General features: G+C 41.8%; 1 protein-coding gene across 5 annotated transcripts in view; it reads right to left on the bottom strand.

The window, feature by feature from the left end:
• B4GALNT1 (beta-1,4-N-acetyl-galactosaminyltransferase 1) overlaps window positions 1–18531 on the bottom strand; it is a 68463-nt gene extending 49932 nt beyond the window's left edge. For 2 of the 5 annotated variants that reach the window (XM_058168174.1, XM_058168172.1), the window contains exon 1: window positions 18216–18531. The gene's annotated coding sequence lies outside the window, so the exon portion shown is untranslated. Of the gene's footprint in view, window positions 1–17271; window positions 17449–17624; window positions 17694–18215 lie in introns of those variants that run through there. The other 3 variants (XM_058168175.1, XM_058168176.1, XM_058168173.1) reach the window with 3 other exon arrangements.
• Between the last annotated feature and the right edge of the window lie 204 nt (window positions 18532–18735).

The raw sequence follows: 18735 nt of genomic DNA, 5'->3' as shown, positions 1-18735 counted from the left end.
TTTACAGCATGCTAATCTATTTGGTTTCTTATTGTTTACATTTGCTTGATTACATTTGTCCCTTTTGGTGCAAAATTACATTTGTTGTATTTAGGACTTACGACAACAATTGAGCTCCAAATTTCTGTTGCTAATTCATTTAAGTGAATTTTGCCTCATCTTATGACCTTTCTTGCCACAGTGGATCACTGCAAGTTGTTAAGTTAGTAACACTGTTGTTAAGTGAATCTGGCTTCCCTGTTGACCTTTTTTTGTCAGAATGTGGCAAAAGGGGATCACATGACCCTGCAACCGTCATAAATATGGGTCACTTACCAAACATCTGAATTTTTCATTACATGACCACGAGGCTGCTGCAATAGTCATAAGTGTGAAAAACAGATTTTTTTTCCACTGCTGTTGTACCTAAACAAACTGTTGTAAGTCAAGGACTACTTGTACAAAATGCCCAAACCTCTATGATCCTATTATTATAAGGAGCATTCTGCTGCAGGTCTAAATGTCAGTTTCACAAGGAAGACAGCAAAGAGAGAGGGAGCTTAGGCAATCCTGTCAGCAATTTTTAAATTTATTTTTATTTATTTCTATCCCACCTTTATTATTTTCCCAAAATTACTTCAGGCAGAAAACATACCCAACACTCCTTCCCCCTCCTATTTTTCCCACAACAACAACCCTTGTGAGGCGAGTTGAGCTGGGAAACAGCGACTGGCCCAAAGTTACTCAGCTGACTTTCATGGCTAAAACAGGACTTGAACTCATGATCTCCTGCTTTCTAGACTGGTGCCTTATCCACAATTTGTTCAACTACTGGCTGACTTGGTATTGAAAACCTTATCTGGGATTCCTTTTCTATAGAACTATCTATAGGAATATATGACTATAATGATATGACTATCATTAAGTGTTGTACCTTAGAATTCTTGATGAAGGGCCTCTGTGGCTCAGACTGCTAAGGCAGTCTGTAATTAACAGCAGCTGCCTGCAATTACTGCAGGTTCTAGTCCCACCGCCCAAGGTTGACTCAGCCTTCCATCCTTTATAAGGTAGGTAAAATGAGGACCCAGATTGTTGGGGGCAATAAGTTGACTTTGTATATAAATATACAAATAGGATGAAGACTATTGCTAACATAGTGTAAACCGCCCTGAGTCTTCGGAGGAGGGCGGGATATAAATGCAAATAATAAAAAAAAGGTATCTTTTCTTTTATGTACACTGAGAGCGTATGCACCAAGACAAATCCCTTGTGTGTCCAATCAATCTTGGCCAATAAAAAAAATTCTATTCTATTCTATTCTATTCTATTCTATTCTATTCTATTCTATTCTAGAAGTTATCACTTTTGCTGTTGCTCTCTCTAGGTTTTAAAGGAGTTTTTCTCCATTTGAAGGATTCCATTATTTTATTTTCTTCATCATTTTATATACTTAAGTTATCACCAAGTTATCATTGGCTCTCTGGGTTTTTGGACCCCAATAACCTGGGCATCTATAAAAGAACCCGTGAAAAGGAAAAGTGAAAAGACCACAGTCACCAGGAAATAAAAATTACCCTCTTCATCCTTCAATGTTACTTGACAAAGGGTGAGAAGGGGTGGATAATAGCCACTGTAAATTCCTTTGTTGATTTCTTCTTACTATAAACATAGTTCATACTACATATGGGCAGAGAATGCTCAAATGTTGCTTGGGGAAGGATATCAACGAGTTTTTCTTACTGTTGTAGAACTTGTAAAGCTACTGGGCAGGATCTGACCTGCATCTAACTGTTTGAGCCAAATGACACATTACACATGGAAAAGTCTATTAAAAATGCCCAAATTTCAGGCTGCGAAATGACTGGGTTGATGCCCACATGGGAGGAGGGAATTCATTCTAGGGGGGAAAAATGTCCTCCATAATAATGCAACAGAAAGAGCAGGTTGGCATCAACCATTTACTCACTCCAACTGAAACCATTTAAGCCTTTGCCTGTTCCATCAAGGAGACCCCATTGTGAAAACACTAGATGGAGCAGACCTCTTGAATCAAATGCTATTCCTCTCCTAGAAAGAGGCAACTGATAACCCTAGAAATTCAATTCAGGACTGGGGTTTTCCATCTACCCTATTAATCTCGTAAGAACCACACTAGTTTCAGGGATAAGCAAAACTGCAAGATATTTGCCAATCTTCTGCCTCTAAATTAGCCACACCTGTTTGCAACACAGTCCCTTTCAGCAATCCCAAGAAGGTTCCACACCTATTTGCACTCCAATTCAGGTGACCCTGATGGTCCAGAGAAGCCCCCAAATGGTCAGAAAGTTAATGACTGACCTTCAAGAGTACCAATGACCAGATAACTGCAAATAACATAAATCCTGCCATTCCCCACCATTCAGTCAAAAGAGAAGAAGCTTCTTGGATGAGAAGCGAAATCTCTTCGAAGAAAAAACTAAGGAAGTCCAGTTGACTTTTGAAAACCTTTGCCTTTGGAACAACCATAACGTGGCTGATTGAGAATCTCCAATGTTATCTCTTCCTTTTTCAGGAAGCAGGGCCTAGAGGCAAAGAGATCAATAGCGTAAGCCTTTGGGCAAATGCTAACAGAGGTAAGCTTTGAAAGGAGGGGGAAAAATCATAAGAATTTAGATCTTTTGAGTCATCAACCAGATGCCCTCCCTTGTCACGCAGGGAAATAAGGGAACGAGAGACAAAAAAGATGATACATCTATTTCTTACAATACTTTCCAGGTGCCTTGCATACAATGCACATGATCTATAATTCTTTGGAAACCCGCAAGCTCTTAAGTAGTAATAAATGTAAAAGTGAAAAACCAACACAAAAGAATATTAGTTTTTGTATTCAAATCCTATTTTCATAATGATTCCCCATTCAAGAGAGTTGGTAGTTTGTAGCATTGTTAAAGACAGTTTGGTTTAGTGGTTACGACACTGGGCTAGACACCAGGAGACAGTGAGTTCTAGTCCCACTTCAGCATGAAAGTTGATTGGGTGATTTTGGGTCAGCCACTCTAACTCAGCCTAACCCACCTTACAGAGTTGCTGTTGTGGGGGAAAAAGGAGGCTGGAGGATTATTAGGTATCTTTGCCACCTTTAGTTATTTATAAAAAATAATGTAGTCAGGAAATAAACAAATAAACAAACAAATATTGTTATGCAGACTCAAAATCTTACTGGGCAGCAAGGCAAGAGAAGAATGAAAACGGAAGGTCAACTAAATAGATGGTAGAGGAAAATATTATTTTGCATTTACTGTATAACATTTGTAAAGCTTTGATTCTACTAATTCAACTATAGGAATACAAATAGTTCTTGACATATGACCACAACTGAGCCCAAAATTTCTGTTACTAAGTGAGTAGTTTGTTAAGTGAATTTTGCTCCATTTTATGACCTATCTTGCCACAGTTGTTAGGAAAATCCCTGCAAGTGAGTAACTTGGTTGTTAAGTGGAACTGGCTTCCCCATTGACTTTGCTTGTCAGAAGGTTGCAAAAGGTGATCGCATGACCCTGGGACACTGCAACCGTCATAAATATGAGTCAGTTGCCAAGCATCTGAATTTTGATCACGTGACCGTGGGGATGCTGCAATGGTCGTAAGTGTGAAAAATGGTCAGCGGTCACTTTTTTCAGTATTGTTGTAACTTTGAACGGTCACTAAACTGTTGTTAGTGGAGGACTACCTGCATTAATTCTGAGAGAAATAATGAGGATCAAATAACAAAATAAATATATTAAGGGGTTGAGAAAAGGATCAAGGAAGCCATTTATGGATGAAAATGTTGAGATTTTGAAAAACAAAGAGATGAAGCATTGAAAGAACAAAAGCCATTGTCTGAATCAGTGTACAGACGTGCTGAAAAGCAAGACTAATTTGCATGGACAGAAGAGCACGGAGAAGTACTGTATGATGAATGATACTAATATAGATTTAGTAATGTTTTTTGTTTTTTTTAAAAAATCCCCACCTTTGATTTTTTTGATTATTTTTTATTAATCCATGTAACACTGCTTTCTCCAAAAGAGAGAAATGTGAGGGGTATGTTCACCTGATTAGTTTGATAATGTCAAGGATCATCTATCGAACAACCATGTTTTTTCAATGTAAGTCACTGTGCTTTTCAATTCTAGAGAAAAGCGGAATACAGCCATTTCTTCCCAAGTCCAAGGGTGCCATCCGCTGCCCAACAAAAAATTAAAATTTCATGTCATAGAGCTTTGCTGGCTGAGGGACTCTGGGAATTGAAGTCCACAAGTCTTAAAGGGACCAAGGTTGGAGACCCCTGTCATAGAGCACAGCTGCTAAATGCTACCTGTTGTCCTATCTGGTGATCTCTCAGACATACAATCTAGGCCTGGAGGTGATAAATTAGCTGAGAAATAGCTGGAGGAAACAGGTAGGTTCCTATCATGCACAGATCTTTTCATGTGGGAATGGGGAGGAAAGTTGAAATGGACTCAATTGGTGGAAGAGAAGAAAAGGAAGATGGCTACAAAACACACGTTTTCATTTAGGCTGCTTTAGCTGCTGAATAATTTGCTTGTCCGGGGATGGACTGATTTTTTTTCTTCTTTTGTAGTGTTTGAAATAAAGAGAAAATTTGTACCGGTGCACATGATGGCCTTTTTATGCTGTGATTTTGGAGTGGTTCTGAAAACACTCATATTCACATCTTGTGATAATCCAAATATAAATATTATGAAATAATAACTTAAGTGTACAGATACTTAAAGAACTAATACAGTCAGTCTCTGAACAAAATAAAGAGGTTAAAAGAATTAATAGAGTATTAAAATATACTTTTTAAAATAATTAGGAGTATTTTAATATTCTATGCTTAATCTATTGTCAGCAAGTGAACTCAATAACTTTCTCTCATTAGATTTTCCTAGACTATGACTTCCTCAAACAAATTCCCACTCAACAAGTATTGTGCAATCAGCTTTTCCAATTCATTTGCAACCAGTTTTGGTCATCCTGATGTAAAAAAGATGTTGAAACTCTAGAAAGAGTGCAGAGAAGAGCAACAACTAGAGGCTAAAACATATAAAGAACAGTTCCTGGAATTGGATATGTCTAATGAAAAGAAGGACTAGGGGTAACATGATAGCAGTGTTCCAATATCTCAGGGGCTGCCACAAAGAAGAGCGAGTCAAGCTATTCTCCAAAGCACCTGAGGGCAGGACAAGAAGCAATGAGTGGAAACTAATCAGGGAGAGAAACAACCTAGAACTAAGAAATTTCCTGACAGTTAGAACAATTAATCAGTGGAACAACCTGCCTCAAGAAGTTGTGGATGCTCCAACACTGGAAGTTTTTAAGAAGAGATTGGATAACCATTTGTCTGGAATGGTATAGGGCCGTGATGGCAAACCTATGGCATGCGTGCCGGAAATGGCATGCAGAGCCATCTCTCCGGGCACGTGAGCCGTTTTCCGTTGCTCTTTCGGGTTCCGGAGGACCAGCCAACTGGTATTCACGCACGTGGGAGCACCAGAAACTGGAAGAGTAGCTGCCCGGTGCACATGCACACCTCAGGGAGATGATCTTCTGGTTTCCAGCAACCACATGCACACCGGCTAGTTGGTCTTCGTGCACACATGCAGGCCAGAAACCAGAAGACCAGGTGGCCGGTGAGCATATACATCCCGGAAACTGGAAGATCAGCCGCCAGGTGTGCATGTGAGTGCCCGCGGTCCTGTTTCGACACTCACTGCCGAAAAGGTTGGTCAACACTGGTATAGGGTTTCCTGCCTAAGCAGGGGTTGGACTAGAACAGGAGTCTCCAACCTTGGTCCCTTTAAGACTTGCGGACTTCAACTCAACCAGCAAAGCTGGCTGAGGAACTCTGGGAGTTGAAGTCTACAAGTCTTAAAGGGACCAAGGTTGGAGACCCCTGGACTAGAAGACCTCCAAAGTCCCTTCTAACACTACAATTCTATATTCTATATTTTATTTCTACAAGAGTTCCCTCTAGTTCAGACCTCTTTTTCCACTAAACACTTGAGACCCATTTCACATATCTTACAAAGCTCTAATCTGCTTTCTTTGGGTTTGACTTAAATGTGTTAGGTGAGCTTATTTGGGGTTTATTAAACAAACTACAAGCAGACTTAAATTACCTCAGTGTCTGAATATTATCTGATGTAATAGTATCGTGCAACACACAGCTTCCTGACACCTCAGCAGGAATCCCTATTTGGAAAGCTGGATTCCTTCCCAACCAGCCGTTCCTTGTCTGTCCTATCAATTCCACAATGCTTTTGGGATGAGTTGCATTTAGGATCAGATTCAAGTTACAGTACATCTTGATTCCCACTTGTAACATATTGTTGTGCCTCGTCCGCTTTCCCCGCAGCCGGGGCCTTCTTATCTGCTTCCGAACGCTGAGGAATGTCCTAGCATGCCTCCCGGCCCCAGCCCTGGCTCCATGCCCAGACAGGCTGAGGAAGAAGAAGCGCCTCCAGCCCCCAGCCCTGGCTCCATGCCCAGGCAAACAGAGCAACTAGACCCCTCCCCCTCCCCCACAGCATGTGAGCCTGAGGAAGGTCAATTACCAACAGCTGCAGACTGGAGTGACCCTCGCTTCAGGAGAATTGATAAGTGGCGTCAACAGAAGGAAGGGAGGGGCAGGCCGGGATAAGTGCTGAGTCATGGAGCCACACCCCATGGCCTATATAAAGGATCTGCTTTCTGGCATTCTCTGAGTCAGGCAAAGTCTACCTTATCTTGCTGAAATCACTTTCTGGTCTCCTGCCTGCCTTGAGAACTTTGCTAGGACTTTGGCAGAGCTGCAGAGGCACGTCTGATTCGGATTTCCCTGATCCGGCCGCCAGCGGAGGAGTGGGACACGACACATATACTCTATGTGAGGGGGGGTCAAAGTCGCAATGGCATGTCATCACATGACGTATCACTATTTTCCCCCTTCGCTAAACCAGCGGTGGGCGTGGCCAGCATGTGATGCATCCGGCCAGCCGGCCGCAAGTTTAACACCCCTGCTCTTATGTGTTAGAATACATGAGACTAACTACTCTTTCATTTCAACAACTGAATGCAAATCTGCACTCCCTTAATAAATACCAGTGCTATGTGGCACTTGAGATTGGAGAGTTAGAACTAACAAAGCCATGGTTGCGAGAGAGAAAAAATTGAAAAAGGCAGAAGTGACTGAGTTTTGTTTTGCAACAAGCTGTGTCGTTTAACTTCAGCGTAGCCCAGCAATTTAAGGTTTCACTCATGAAACGAGATATAGGGGAAACAATCTCAACATCTTCCCTTAGAGGAAGCGTCAGAAGAGTCTGGGTGGGAACCTCGAATTGCTGGAAATCAAGGCTGAATACTACATTACAAAAGGAAGAAGGGTTATCCATGGAGAACTTGCCTGGGCCCCAATAATGCTGGCAATTTTGTTTTAGGACTAGGATAATTTTTCCTTCTGTCTCTCTCTGCTTGTGTTTACTTTTGAGGGATATTTCTACTGGGGTGATATGGGATAAATAGCTCTCCCAAGCATATTCTTCCTTTCATTGCCCCATGTTTTTCCACTATTGCTAGTGATTGAGCAATAAGCAGTTAGCCAGTAATTCATTTTTAAGTTTCCCTGCCCTTGTACCAACATGTTTCATCTTTCAAGTTTCAGGAAAGAGCTTCAGTTTACTCCATAAACTTCCACTTTGCCCTGAAATACGCTACCATTGGCACATCTTGCTAAAGGGAAATCAGTCATGGCTCAAAAGAGCAGCATGACAATTCAGAAAATTGTCATAACGTCCCAAGACATAGTACATTTTGTTTGGCAATCTTGGTGGGAATCTCTTTTTGGAAACAACCCTACCTGGATAGAACATTTGCAATTGATGATTTATCCAGTTATTAATAATAAATAATAAAACACCTTCTGTTTTCCTTCCATACTTCTGCCATTCTTTCCATAGCTGTCCACAGTTGGTGTGTCTAATTTAACAACTAGTTCAAATTTAAGTGAGTTAATCCAATTAGGTTCTCCATTCGGTACCAAGATCATATTTTTTTGGTGGTCACATATTTTGTGATAAGTCCCACCTGCCTTGAATGAGTTTTGTTTAATCCCGCTTGACTCATGAAAGAGGAAATGGAGAAAGATAATGCTCATGTAAGTTAATCCACTCTTAACATTATTTGTTATAATAACTAGGTTTGAAAAATTATTCTATCTTGGGAACCCCCTTTTTTAAGATTAAATGTTGCATGGAAATGGGGAGAAATCGAATGCAGAAAGAGAAGGAATTCTGAGTGATGCAATGAAGATGTGTAACTCAGGGTTGGTCGATTATGCAACTGGATTCTCTGATCTAGAGATAACTTGGTAGGTGAAGATGTTTTGGAGAGATAAGGCTGTAGATTGGCCAGATCCTCCTGTTTTACCTGCTTATACGAGATCATCCTATGGATGAATCTGGTTTAGAAGACAACTGATGCCTTTTTATATAGATAGATGTATGTATGTATGTATGTATGTATGTATGTATGTTCTTTCTTTTTTTCTTTCTTTTTCTTTCTTTCTTTCTTTCTTTGGCTTTCTGTGGCTGGTTGGTTGGAAAGTGTTCTTTCACTTTCAACTACAGCTGATTTGGAGTTGAAAAAAAGATGACTGCATAGGTAGTCCTCGACTTACGATGATAACTGGGCCCAACATTTCTATTGTTAAGTGAGACATTTGTTAAGTGAGTTTTGCCCCATTTAATTACTTTTCCCACCACAGTTGTTAAGTGAATCACTGCAGTTGATCAGTAAGTAACCTGATTGTTAAGTGAATCTGCTTTCCCCATTGACTTTGCTTGTCAGAAGGTTGCAAAAGGGGATCACATGACCCCAGGTGCAACCGTCATATGGATGAACCAGTTGTCAAGTATCTGAATTTTGATCACATGACCATGGAAATGCTGTAAAATTCATAACTGTGAAAAAGTGATGTCATTTTTTTCAGTGCCATTGTAACTCTGAACGATCACTAAATGAACTGTTATAAGTTGAGGACTTCCTGTACTGGATCTAGCTCAGGGGTGTCAAACTCACACTGTCACGGCGGCATCATGTGACGTATCAGGACTTTTTTCCCCCTTCGCTAAACCAAGCGTGGACATGGCGAGTGTGATGCAACTGGCCCACAAGCCAGAAGTTTGGCAGCCCTGATCTCACTGATGGTTAATTGCTGTGTGATGACGGGGAAAATGTGTTGAGCTGATGTGTTAATGTGTGGATCTTTGATTATCTCTATATACAATTTAAATCTATATGCCTGTTCATTGCTGTTTGGCCAGACTATCATGATTCTTCTGTGCACATCTCTGACTGTGTTTAGAATAGAATAGAATAGAACAGAACAGAACAGAACAGAACAGAACAGAACAGAACAGAATAGAATAGAATTTATTGGCCAAGTGTGATTGGACACACAAGGAATTTGTCTTGGTGCATACGCTCTCCGTGTATATAAAACAAAAGATACCTTCATCAGGGTACAACATTTACAACACAAATGATGGTCATAGGGAACAATTTAACACTTAATGATACAACATTTTTACCTATAAAAATAAAGGGCATCAAATGTAAGAATGCATGTGTGAACATATACTGTGTGTGAAAGCACACAAGCATATGTTTAAGTGACTGGATGTGTATGGAAAAGCCGAAGTATGATTTTCTTAAAAGCTGTTTACTGAATAAATTGCCATTAGCAGAACTCATCGAACCTGCTAGACAATGAACCATGAATGGTTTACACCAGGGGTCACCAACTCAGGAACCACTAAATTCATAATTTTAAATCCCATGGACCACTAATAAGATTTGCCTAATGATGGGCTGGATAGGCGTGGCTAGGTGATCATGTGACTGGGTGGGTGTGGACAACTTGATGTCACTCACATCGAGGGGTGCCTCACCAGTGTCTACTCACCTCTCCCCTGCCAGCCATTCCTCACCTGCCTGCCAGGGCTCCTTAGGACCCCAACAGGAAGCAGTTGTGGGAGCTAAGCAGCCACCATGAGAAAGAGTTGGCAAAACAGCTGTCTCAGTTCAAACTGGATCTGATCAAGAAGGAGGTTCAGCAGAAGCATCTCACTGAGGACTAGGAGCATAGGCTTTCCAAGAAGAGGGAAGACCTGTGGGAGTGCAAGGCCAGGTACTGGCACCTGGAGGCTCAGTGAGCTAAGATGGTCAGCCAGTTCCAGGCCATGAGGCAGTCCCACTGGAACAAGGCCCTCCAGCTCTTCGCCACCAATGGCACTTCCCTCCAGCCTTCACCCAAAGCCTTGCACCAGGAGGCTGAAGCAGACCCCAAGTTGGAATTTGTGCCCCCCCCTCCAACCCACACAAAAAGACCCCAAAGGGGGAGACTCTCTGCAGCAACGCAAATGTTCATTGCATGTATCTGTCCCAGGGGCTGTAGTTTGAGGCCCCCTGATTTAGTGCAATATAAAAAATGCAAATAATTTTTCTGCAGACCACCAAAAATTTTTTGCGGACCACAAGTGGTCCACGGACCACCAGTTGGTGACCACTGGTTTACACAACGCCACCGGATGGCAAAAGTCCTAACTGCATTTTACTTTGAGGCAGCCTATCGCTCAAATATTACCCTGAGCAGCCCTCAGATGGAAAATGGTTCCTCGGGTAGCCTATTTCCCCACTGAGGTAGCATTGTGCTGTCCCCAGTGCCAATCCCTCCACTGTGTCTCTGCTGAATCACTACCAAATCTCATTGCCCTGATTTGAGAATGAGCCCAAGATGGCTTCCCCCTCTGACAATGCTTCTGCTCCCTTTTTACCAAAGGTAGTGGGGAAAATATCCATCAACAGGGCCCTGCAAATCAGATAGATTGGCTTGACTTGCAATGCCCACTAAATAATGAGGGATTTTCTTGCTTGTTTGCTGGTTCCCATACATTTCTCTTTCAGTTATTCCCTCCCTGAAACGAGAAAGGTAGTTGCCCAATGGTTGCAAATAACATTTTCCTCTACAGGATCTAACATGTTCCACAGCCACACTGGGTTCTTCCTTCTTTTCCTTAGGAGCTGTTTTGTCCTTGTAGTTTTCCATGTGCTTCTCTTATTTCCCTTATTTGAACTGTGGAAATAAATCCTCAGGTGGACTGTCGGAGGCAGATATGTGAACTAGCCCAAACAAATCCAAATGAAGTCTTGGTTTGGGCTAGTTCACATATCTGCCTCCGACAGTCCACCTGAGGATTTATTTTCATAGTTCAAATAAGGGAAATAAGAGAAGCACATGGAAAACTACAAGGACAAAATGGCTCCTAAGGAAAAGAAGGAAGAACCCACTGTGGCTGTGGAACATGTTAGATCCTGTAGAGGAAAATGTTATTTGCAACCATTGGGCAACTACCTTTCTCGTTTCAGGGAGGGAATAACTGAAAGAGAAATGTATGGGAACCAGCAAACAAGCAAGAAAATCCCTCATTATTTAGTGGGCATTGCAAGGAAGAACAGCTGGGCTAGTAAAATAAAAGTAAAGCTCTTTGATGCTGTTTCAACATACTCTTGACAGAGAGTTGTGCAAATATGCCTTCTCTTCTCCCTCAAAGAAAGTAGTGAAAGTAGCCTCCTTCTGGCTAGAAGCCTGGAGAGAAGTAGTTTCCAAAATAGGGGAAAGGTCTGAAAAGATCTCAGGAAACAAAGTGTTAACAGAGAGAGCAAATGCTTAGGGGGGAAATGGCAGCGGGAACAGAGGCTGGCAAAGGATCAAAGGGGCAGAAGTGTGCACATCATGTTTCTCAAAACTCCTTAAAATACATCTCTTGCCACACTCACACCTAATCTCACCTCCAAGAAGATGGATGGCAAAGTGTTACACATTTTACACCTTTTGAAGCCAAGGTGAGCTGGAGGAGAACGTCTGCTTTTATTCCAAAACCTGCGTTCATTCTACATTTATTCAGCAATGACTTGAGACCGTTTCCTCAGTTTGGTAGGCACATGATGAAGATTACAACACATGACTGAGGAGAAAGATGGGGGCAATCAGAGTACGATGGAGGCTTAGGCTCTGACCAGGAGCTCATTTCCCCTCCCCATTATTTATTTTACTTATTAAATTTCTATACCACCCATCTCACCTAAGTAACCTTCACGCTGCTATTAAAAGAACAGATGCTGAGCTCTAGCCAGGGTACCCTTGTTGTTGAACTTTGCTAAGATCAGAGAGGACAGTCCAACAGGTAATTCTTCTGAAGAACACAAGAAGGAATAGGTTCCAGGTAGTATTGATGCTCTCTCTCCTTTTCAGCACTAATACAGAAGCAACCTGGCAAATCCAAGGAAAAAACAAGTGAACGCAAACTAAGAGGAGGTGTTGTCAGTCCCAGAGGCCTTGAGCCAGAAAGACAAAGTATGTCTGGATAGTCAGTTACTGTAAGCCACATGCATTCCATACATACTTATTCACAACGGAAACTTAAGCAATCAACCGACTGGGAAACATCTCAAGTCTTAGTTTGTCTTGTTTCTTCTGTCACTACATCACTCTAGCAAAATCTACAGCAGATATCCTCTGGTGAAAGATTTCACTTTTAAACTCTACCTTGTGGCAGCATCCCCATATTCAACCAATCAATCGGAACAGAGCTGGAAGGGACCCTGGATGTTTTCTAGTCCAACCCCCTGCTAAGCAGGCTATTTCAGACAGGTGGCTGTCCGGTCTCTTCTTAACAACCTCCAGTGATGAAGCACCCACAACTTCTGAAGGCAAAGCTGTTCCACTGCTTAATTGTCCTCACTGTTAGGAAGTTCCTCCTTAATTCCAGGTTGCTTCTCTCCTTGATTAGTTTCCATCTGTTGTTTCTTGTTTTGTCTTCAGGTGCTTTGGAAAATAAGTTGCCCCCTCTTCTTTGTAACAGCCCCTCAAATACTGGACTACTGCTATCATGTCACCCCTATTCCTTTTTTTCTTCCAAGCTTGGCCGCTACAATTAATTGTGCCTGTGACTAGAGTTTCCATGTCCCATACTCTAACTGTATACGGTAATTGTTTTGCTGCTCTGTACTGGTACTTGATCCTATGCTTTGCCTTGTTATCTTGTTTATTCATCATTGATTTTTTTCTTGCCCCATTTAACTCAAACTTTAAAGTTTCTGCAGTCTTTTCTGTGCTACGGTATTTATTTTTATTTTGCATAGGACAGACGCCATATGATGGTTTGCAAGTGGTTAATGGAAGCCAATTGCAGACTGCACATTTAGGATATAAAAGAACATTTCTGATTCCATGCAAAAGAAACTTGTACATAAGTCTAAAACCTGTCCTGTAACACACTGCACCAAGCCATGGTTTATTAGCTATTCCGTCTAAGCCGAGTACGCCAAGTTCTTCCCAATTGTACATTTGTTACAGCACTGTTAACATAATACACTATAAAGATATATTTATCATGAAGACTTCTATTTGGAATAAATTTAATACAAAGCCAAATCTGATACATAATTAATGTTAAGCCTTTGGGGAAAAGCTTTTTGCTCAGATCTCTTGCTTTTAAATAAATGCTTTAACAAAAGTTAAAAATAACATTTTTTTTCTTTATCTACTTGTTCAAAAGGAAATCACCTTAGATTTCCAGAAGGTAATAATCCTTAAACACTCAGAGGATATTTTTGCAGAAAAAATACAAAATCAACTCGGTAACCCCACTATCAAGCAAATTGGTAGAACTCATGCATTGTACCAAAACGAAAAACAAAACAAAAAACTCACAATGCATTTTAAAAGGATTCTGGCCATTGAATTAATAAGTTGTTGATCAATCATTATGTGGACTTATTTTCATCCTCTTTTAATTAATTGAAATCTACATTGGCTCACACCAATTTTTAAGAATATTAAAAAAAAAGATTGCTTGCTTCCCCTCATTATTCCTATGAAAATACAGAACTTGACTATAAGTGGCTATGCCTATGGGTTCCTAGTAGAATTAACCCTGAAATACACAAATTTATATCTTTTTATATAATTAGTCAAAATACGGTGTCGTATGTTTTGTAAAAAAATTTTAAGGTCTGAAGAAAAACCAGAGAATGGAACTAGATTGTATTTATTATAAATATAATATTTTAGTAAGTTGCATTATTATTATTACTGTATTTTTTGGAGTATAAGACGCACCTTAGTTTTTGGGGAGAAAAATAAGAAAAAAGCTGATTGGCAGGTGGATCCACCTCCTGGAATTCCCCCAATCAGCTGTTCCAGAGGTGAATTTTAGTATCAGGTTCCTTGGTTGTGAGCTCAGTGCCTTGCTTTTTTTCTGCCTCTGAAACTTCAGTTCAGAAAAAAAAATGCCTCTGAAAGCCTCTGAAACAGCTTCAGAAAAAAAGCCTCTGAAGCTCTGTTTGGGGGCTTCTTTTCTGAAGTTCTGTGTGGAGAATTTTTTTCTGAAGCTCCCTTTCTGATGCTTTTTTCAGCCTCTGAAACCTCAGTTTCAGAAGCTGGGTGGGGCTACATTCCAAGTATAAGACCACCCAGATTTTCACCCTCTTTTTTGGGGGAAAAAGGTGCATCTTATACTCTGAAAAATATGGTAATTAGAAACAAATACATCTGTTTTGGGGAAAGGGAAAACCATACTGTAGTATATAGACCCATGCATATATAGGTACTATAGTCCTCGACTTACAACCACAATTGAGCCCAAAGTTTATGTTGCTTAGTGAGAAGTTTATTAAGTGAGTTTTGCCCCATTTCATGACTTTTCTTGCCACATTTGTTAAGTGAATCACTGCAGTTGTTAAGTTAGTAACACGGCTGTTAAGTGAATCTGGCCTCCCCATTGACTTGGCTTGTCAGAAAGTTGCAAAAGGGGATCACATGACCCTGGGAGACTACAACTGTCATAAATGTGAGACAGTTATCAACCGTCTGAATTTTGATCACATGACCATGGGGATGCTGCAACAGTCGTAAGTGTGAAAAACGATCATAAGTCACTTTTTTTCAGTGCCATTGTAACTTTGAATGGTCACTAAATGAAGTTGTAAGGCAAGGACTACCTGTACAAAAATACAAATAGAGCCTTGTGTTGTAACTGCCATTCTTACAAAGGCCTTGATGGATGGCAGCAGACCTATGTGTGTGTTTAACCATTAATTCAGATTTTATTTATCCCGGTTCGGTTGGTGCAAACGCCTGAAAAAAACAATATCTGTATTTTAGTCCTTCAAATGTAGAATATTTTTATGCCCTTCAAGCGTCTGTGAAACTTTAAGGCTAAAAGACACAGTTCTTTAAGCTTAATCCTTTACTCAGAAAGAAGCTTAGTTTAAATGAAGGAATGAGAGAGAAAATTGCTAGTGTTTGTCTTTCTCTCCACTGTTGCAAGAATGGCAGCTTATTTGCCTAGGACTCACAAGTAATCAGATAATTCCCTATGAGTCAAGCTGGTAGGACACTCAGGGCACAGTAATAATTCTCTCTCTTCTAGAAACTTAAGCAGCACTCTAGAACTAGTAGTAGAGGAGTCGAAGTTAAGGCTTGGGTAGAAAGTGTCTTTTATTACTAACACAAGACATGCTTAGTAGAAAGATAATCGGCTACTGCAGAACCTAGCAATCCATGCTGCCTCTCTTGCCAAATCTTGCCTCTCCTTCTTCTATTTTTACATAATAATGAAATTCTTGCTGGTGTTTTTTTTTTAAATCTAGATATGGAGGGGAGTTGCATCCTTTATTTTATTTTTATTTATTTATTTTTGTCACACAGTATATATAAGCATAAGCATGAAATAATTATGCAATATATAAGCATATATATGAGTATGAGTTGTAATAACTATATTAATTGGATATAACGAAGGAAAACAATAGGACAGGAACAGTAGGCACTTTTGTGCTCTTATGCACACCCCTTACACACCTCTTAGGAATGGGGTGAGGTCAATGGTAGATAGTTTTTGGTTGAAGCTTTTGAGATTTTGGGAAGAGACCACAGAGTCAGGTAGTGTATTCCAAGCATTAACAACTCTGTTACTGAAGTCATATTTTCTGCAATCAAGATTGGAGCGGTTAACATTAAGCTTAAATCTATTGTGTGCTCGTGTATTGTTGCAACTGAAGCTGTTTTGAATCATGATCTGGTCTGATCTCTGATTCTTAGTTTCCAGCCTTGGCAGTTTCAGTTCTCCCTTTTTCATAGGCATATCTAGGAAACTTTTATTATCTTCTTCCAGGGACAGTTTTTTCAGCTTCTCCATTTATCTTACAATCATGGCTTTCTCCACTGGTCTCCCATTCAAATACCAACCAGGTCTGTCTCTACTGAGGTGCTGTCATTTTGTCATTAAAAAAGTTTCATGTGCCATGGATGACTGGTTACATTATACACAACTCTGCTTTACAAAAGCTTTTAAAAGAAGCTTTTACTGTCAAAAAGCTTCTTTGCTTACCAAAATCTGCCCTAAATACCAAAGATTAGATTAGAAATGGGGGAATACCCACTGAAGATCAGTGACAATCACAGCCATCATGGAAACCTAAACCATCTGCCCGAATACCTTCCTTTTCATCAGGAAAAGCTGCAACCCTGAATTAAAAATCAGGCAGACTGCCAGAGCACCTTGAGGAATTAAAATAGTTAAAATGCAACGATAACTATCAGCAGCCATCTCTTGCTCATAAAGTGAAACCTTTTAGCAGAGAGTTCATTTAAGCTCTCCAGAAAGTGGGAGGGCACACTGGGGCTACAAAATGCCGAGCTAAAGAGACAAATTAACAAAGGCTATAGGAGACCCAGGTTCAAATCTCTGCCCTCCCAAGCTTGTCAAGATCACAGTACATGCTGCAGATATCAAAAAAACCTTCAAGCCTGGTGCCATGTTACTAAACCTTATTTTCATGAGAAAACTACAACGAATTGGAGGGAGGATCAAGACTTCTACTTCCTTTTTTTAAAAAAAAAAATCTTACTAACAGTGAGCAATAAAAAAGAAACCTGACTATCAGTGAGCAACCATGTGTCTTGGCCACTCGGAAGCAATGCAAGAGACTCCTGTCTCAAAGGTGCTTTTTCAAGAGGCAACTGGGCATTCTGGAAACCAAGATGGCCCAGCTGCCTCTTGAAAAAAAAGCACCTTTGGGACAACCATGACCTGGATGACTGAAGAATCCCCATAGACAAGAGACTCCTGTGCTCAGTGAACTGCCCAAAGCAACCTTTCCCACCCAGGAGAAGGAATCATTAGATGCATTTGCACCACTTGAAGATACCAGCTCACTCACCTCACAAGATATCCTTAGGTAACCATCCAGATTTAAGGAAAGATCCCATGCCCCCAGAAAGGCAGTAAAAAAAAAAAATCAGACAGAATGTCAAGCTTGCATCCTGCCTCTAAGCCCTTTCTCCTGCTAACCCTTATGTAAATAGCTCTTAATCCAACCAGTCGCCTCCTCCCTAAATCTCTGCCCCGACAACGGATCTCTAGGACCACCTCCCCCTTTGCCGGGCCAGGGCCGCTGCTGGCTCTACATCTGGAAACACCTCCGATCCAAGCCTGGAAAGGATCCCTGGCGAAGCATTGGCTACGATCTTCCCCGGGCGGATCCCCCCCCCCCAACCCCGTTTCCTCTAGCACCTGTGCCGGAGCCCCGGAACGCCAATTCCGTTTACAGCAGGACGAGAAGCCGCGTCGGAGGGAAGACGGAAAGAGGCGCAGCTTGGGAAAAAAACGATTCCCCCCCCCCCCCCCCAGCTTTCTCAGCAGGATTGCTTAACTCGATCAGGCATGGAAACGGCGGTCCCAAAAGATTACCTCATCGCTTTCCCATCAGGGGGAGGGAGAGAAAAGACTTTCCGTAAACCTCCCGCACACCACCACCACCCCTTTTCTTTTTTGGAACAAAGAAGCCAAATCGCTCCATTTATAGAAAAGATTCCAGATCCGGGGTGGGGGGGAAAGGCCCGCGATCGCCCCCCTCCCACCCTTAATTGGGGACGGAGGCCCCGCCCCCTTCGAGATCCCGCACCAAAAAGCTTTCCTCGGGATAAAAAAACCTTCCCACCCCTCCCTCCCCTGAAGCCATGCCCGGTCCACGCAGCGCGTTCGGCCGCCTCCATCCCCAGCCTTCCCGCCCGCCCGCCCGCCCGCCCGCGCGGCTCAGCTCTTAACCCGAGCCTTGCGGAGAGTCTCTCAGCCTTGGATGGGGAGGGGGGTGGACTATGGTACCTTGCTCCCTTTTTTTTCTTTTCTTTTCAGCGCTGCGGCATCGTTCTTCTCGCCGATCTCCCCTGTGCCATTTTGGTTTCTTACATTTTGATTGCGGTTCTTTTCACACGCACACCCGGTCTCAGTAGCCCGGCGGCTTTCCTGCTCTCTCTGCCTTTGGGGCTGCCGGGCACGAACGATCTACTTAAACGGTTCTATAAGCATCTATTAGAGGGAAACAAAAGCGATCGCATTCAAAGCCGCCGGAGCTGCGAAGGTCGGGCGCGGGAAGCCTCCTTTTCGCTTTGCTGCTGGACCGAATACAGAAGAGAGGGGAACGGTGCGCGAGGCCCCTACTGGTGAGAGCTGGTACTTCAAGCATTGACAATCCTGCGGTGAGTTTAAAACACTCTGATGCAGGCAGGGGTCTCCAACCTTGGCAACTTTAAGCCTGGCGGACTTCAACTCCCAGAATCCCCCAGCCAGCTTTGCACTACTTAGCTTTGCTGGCAGGGGAATTCTGGGAGTTGAAGTCCACCAG

This window comes from Ahaetulla prasina, chromosome 2 (genome assembly GCF_028640845.1).
Source record: "Ahaetulla prasina isolate Xishuangbanna chromosome 2, ASM2864084v1, whole genome shotgun sequence".
NCBI lineage: Eukaryota > Metazoa > Chordata > Lepidosauria > Squamata > Colubridae > Ahaetulla > Ahaetulla prasina.
The sequence above is the reverse complement of the archived record's forward strand: the minus strand, read 5'-3'. Positions and strand labels throughout refer to the sequence as shown.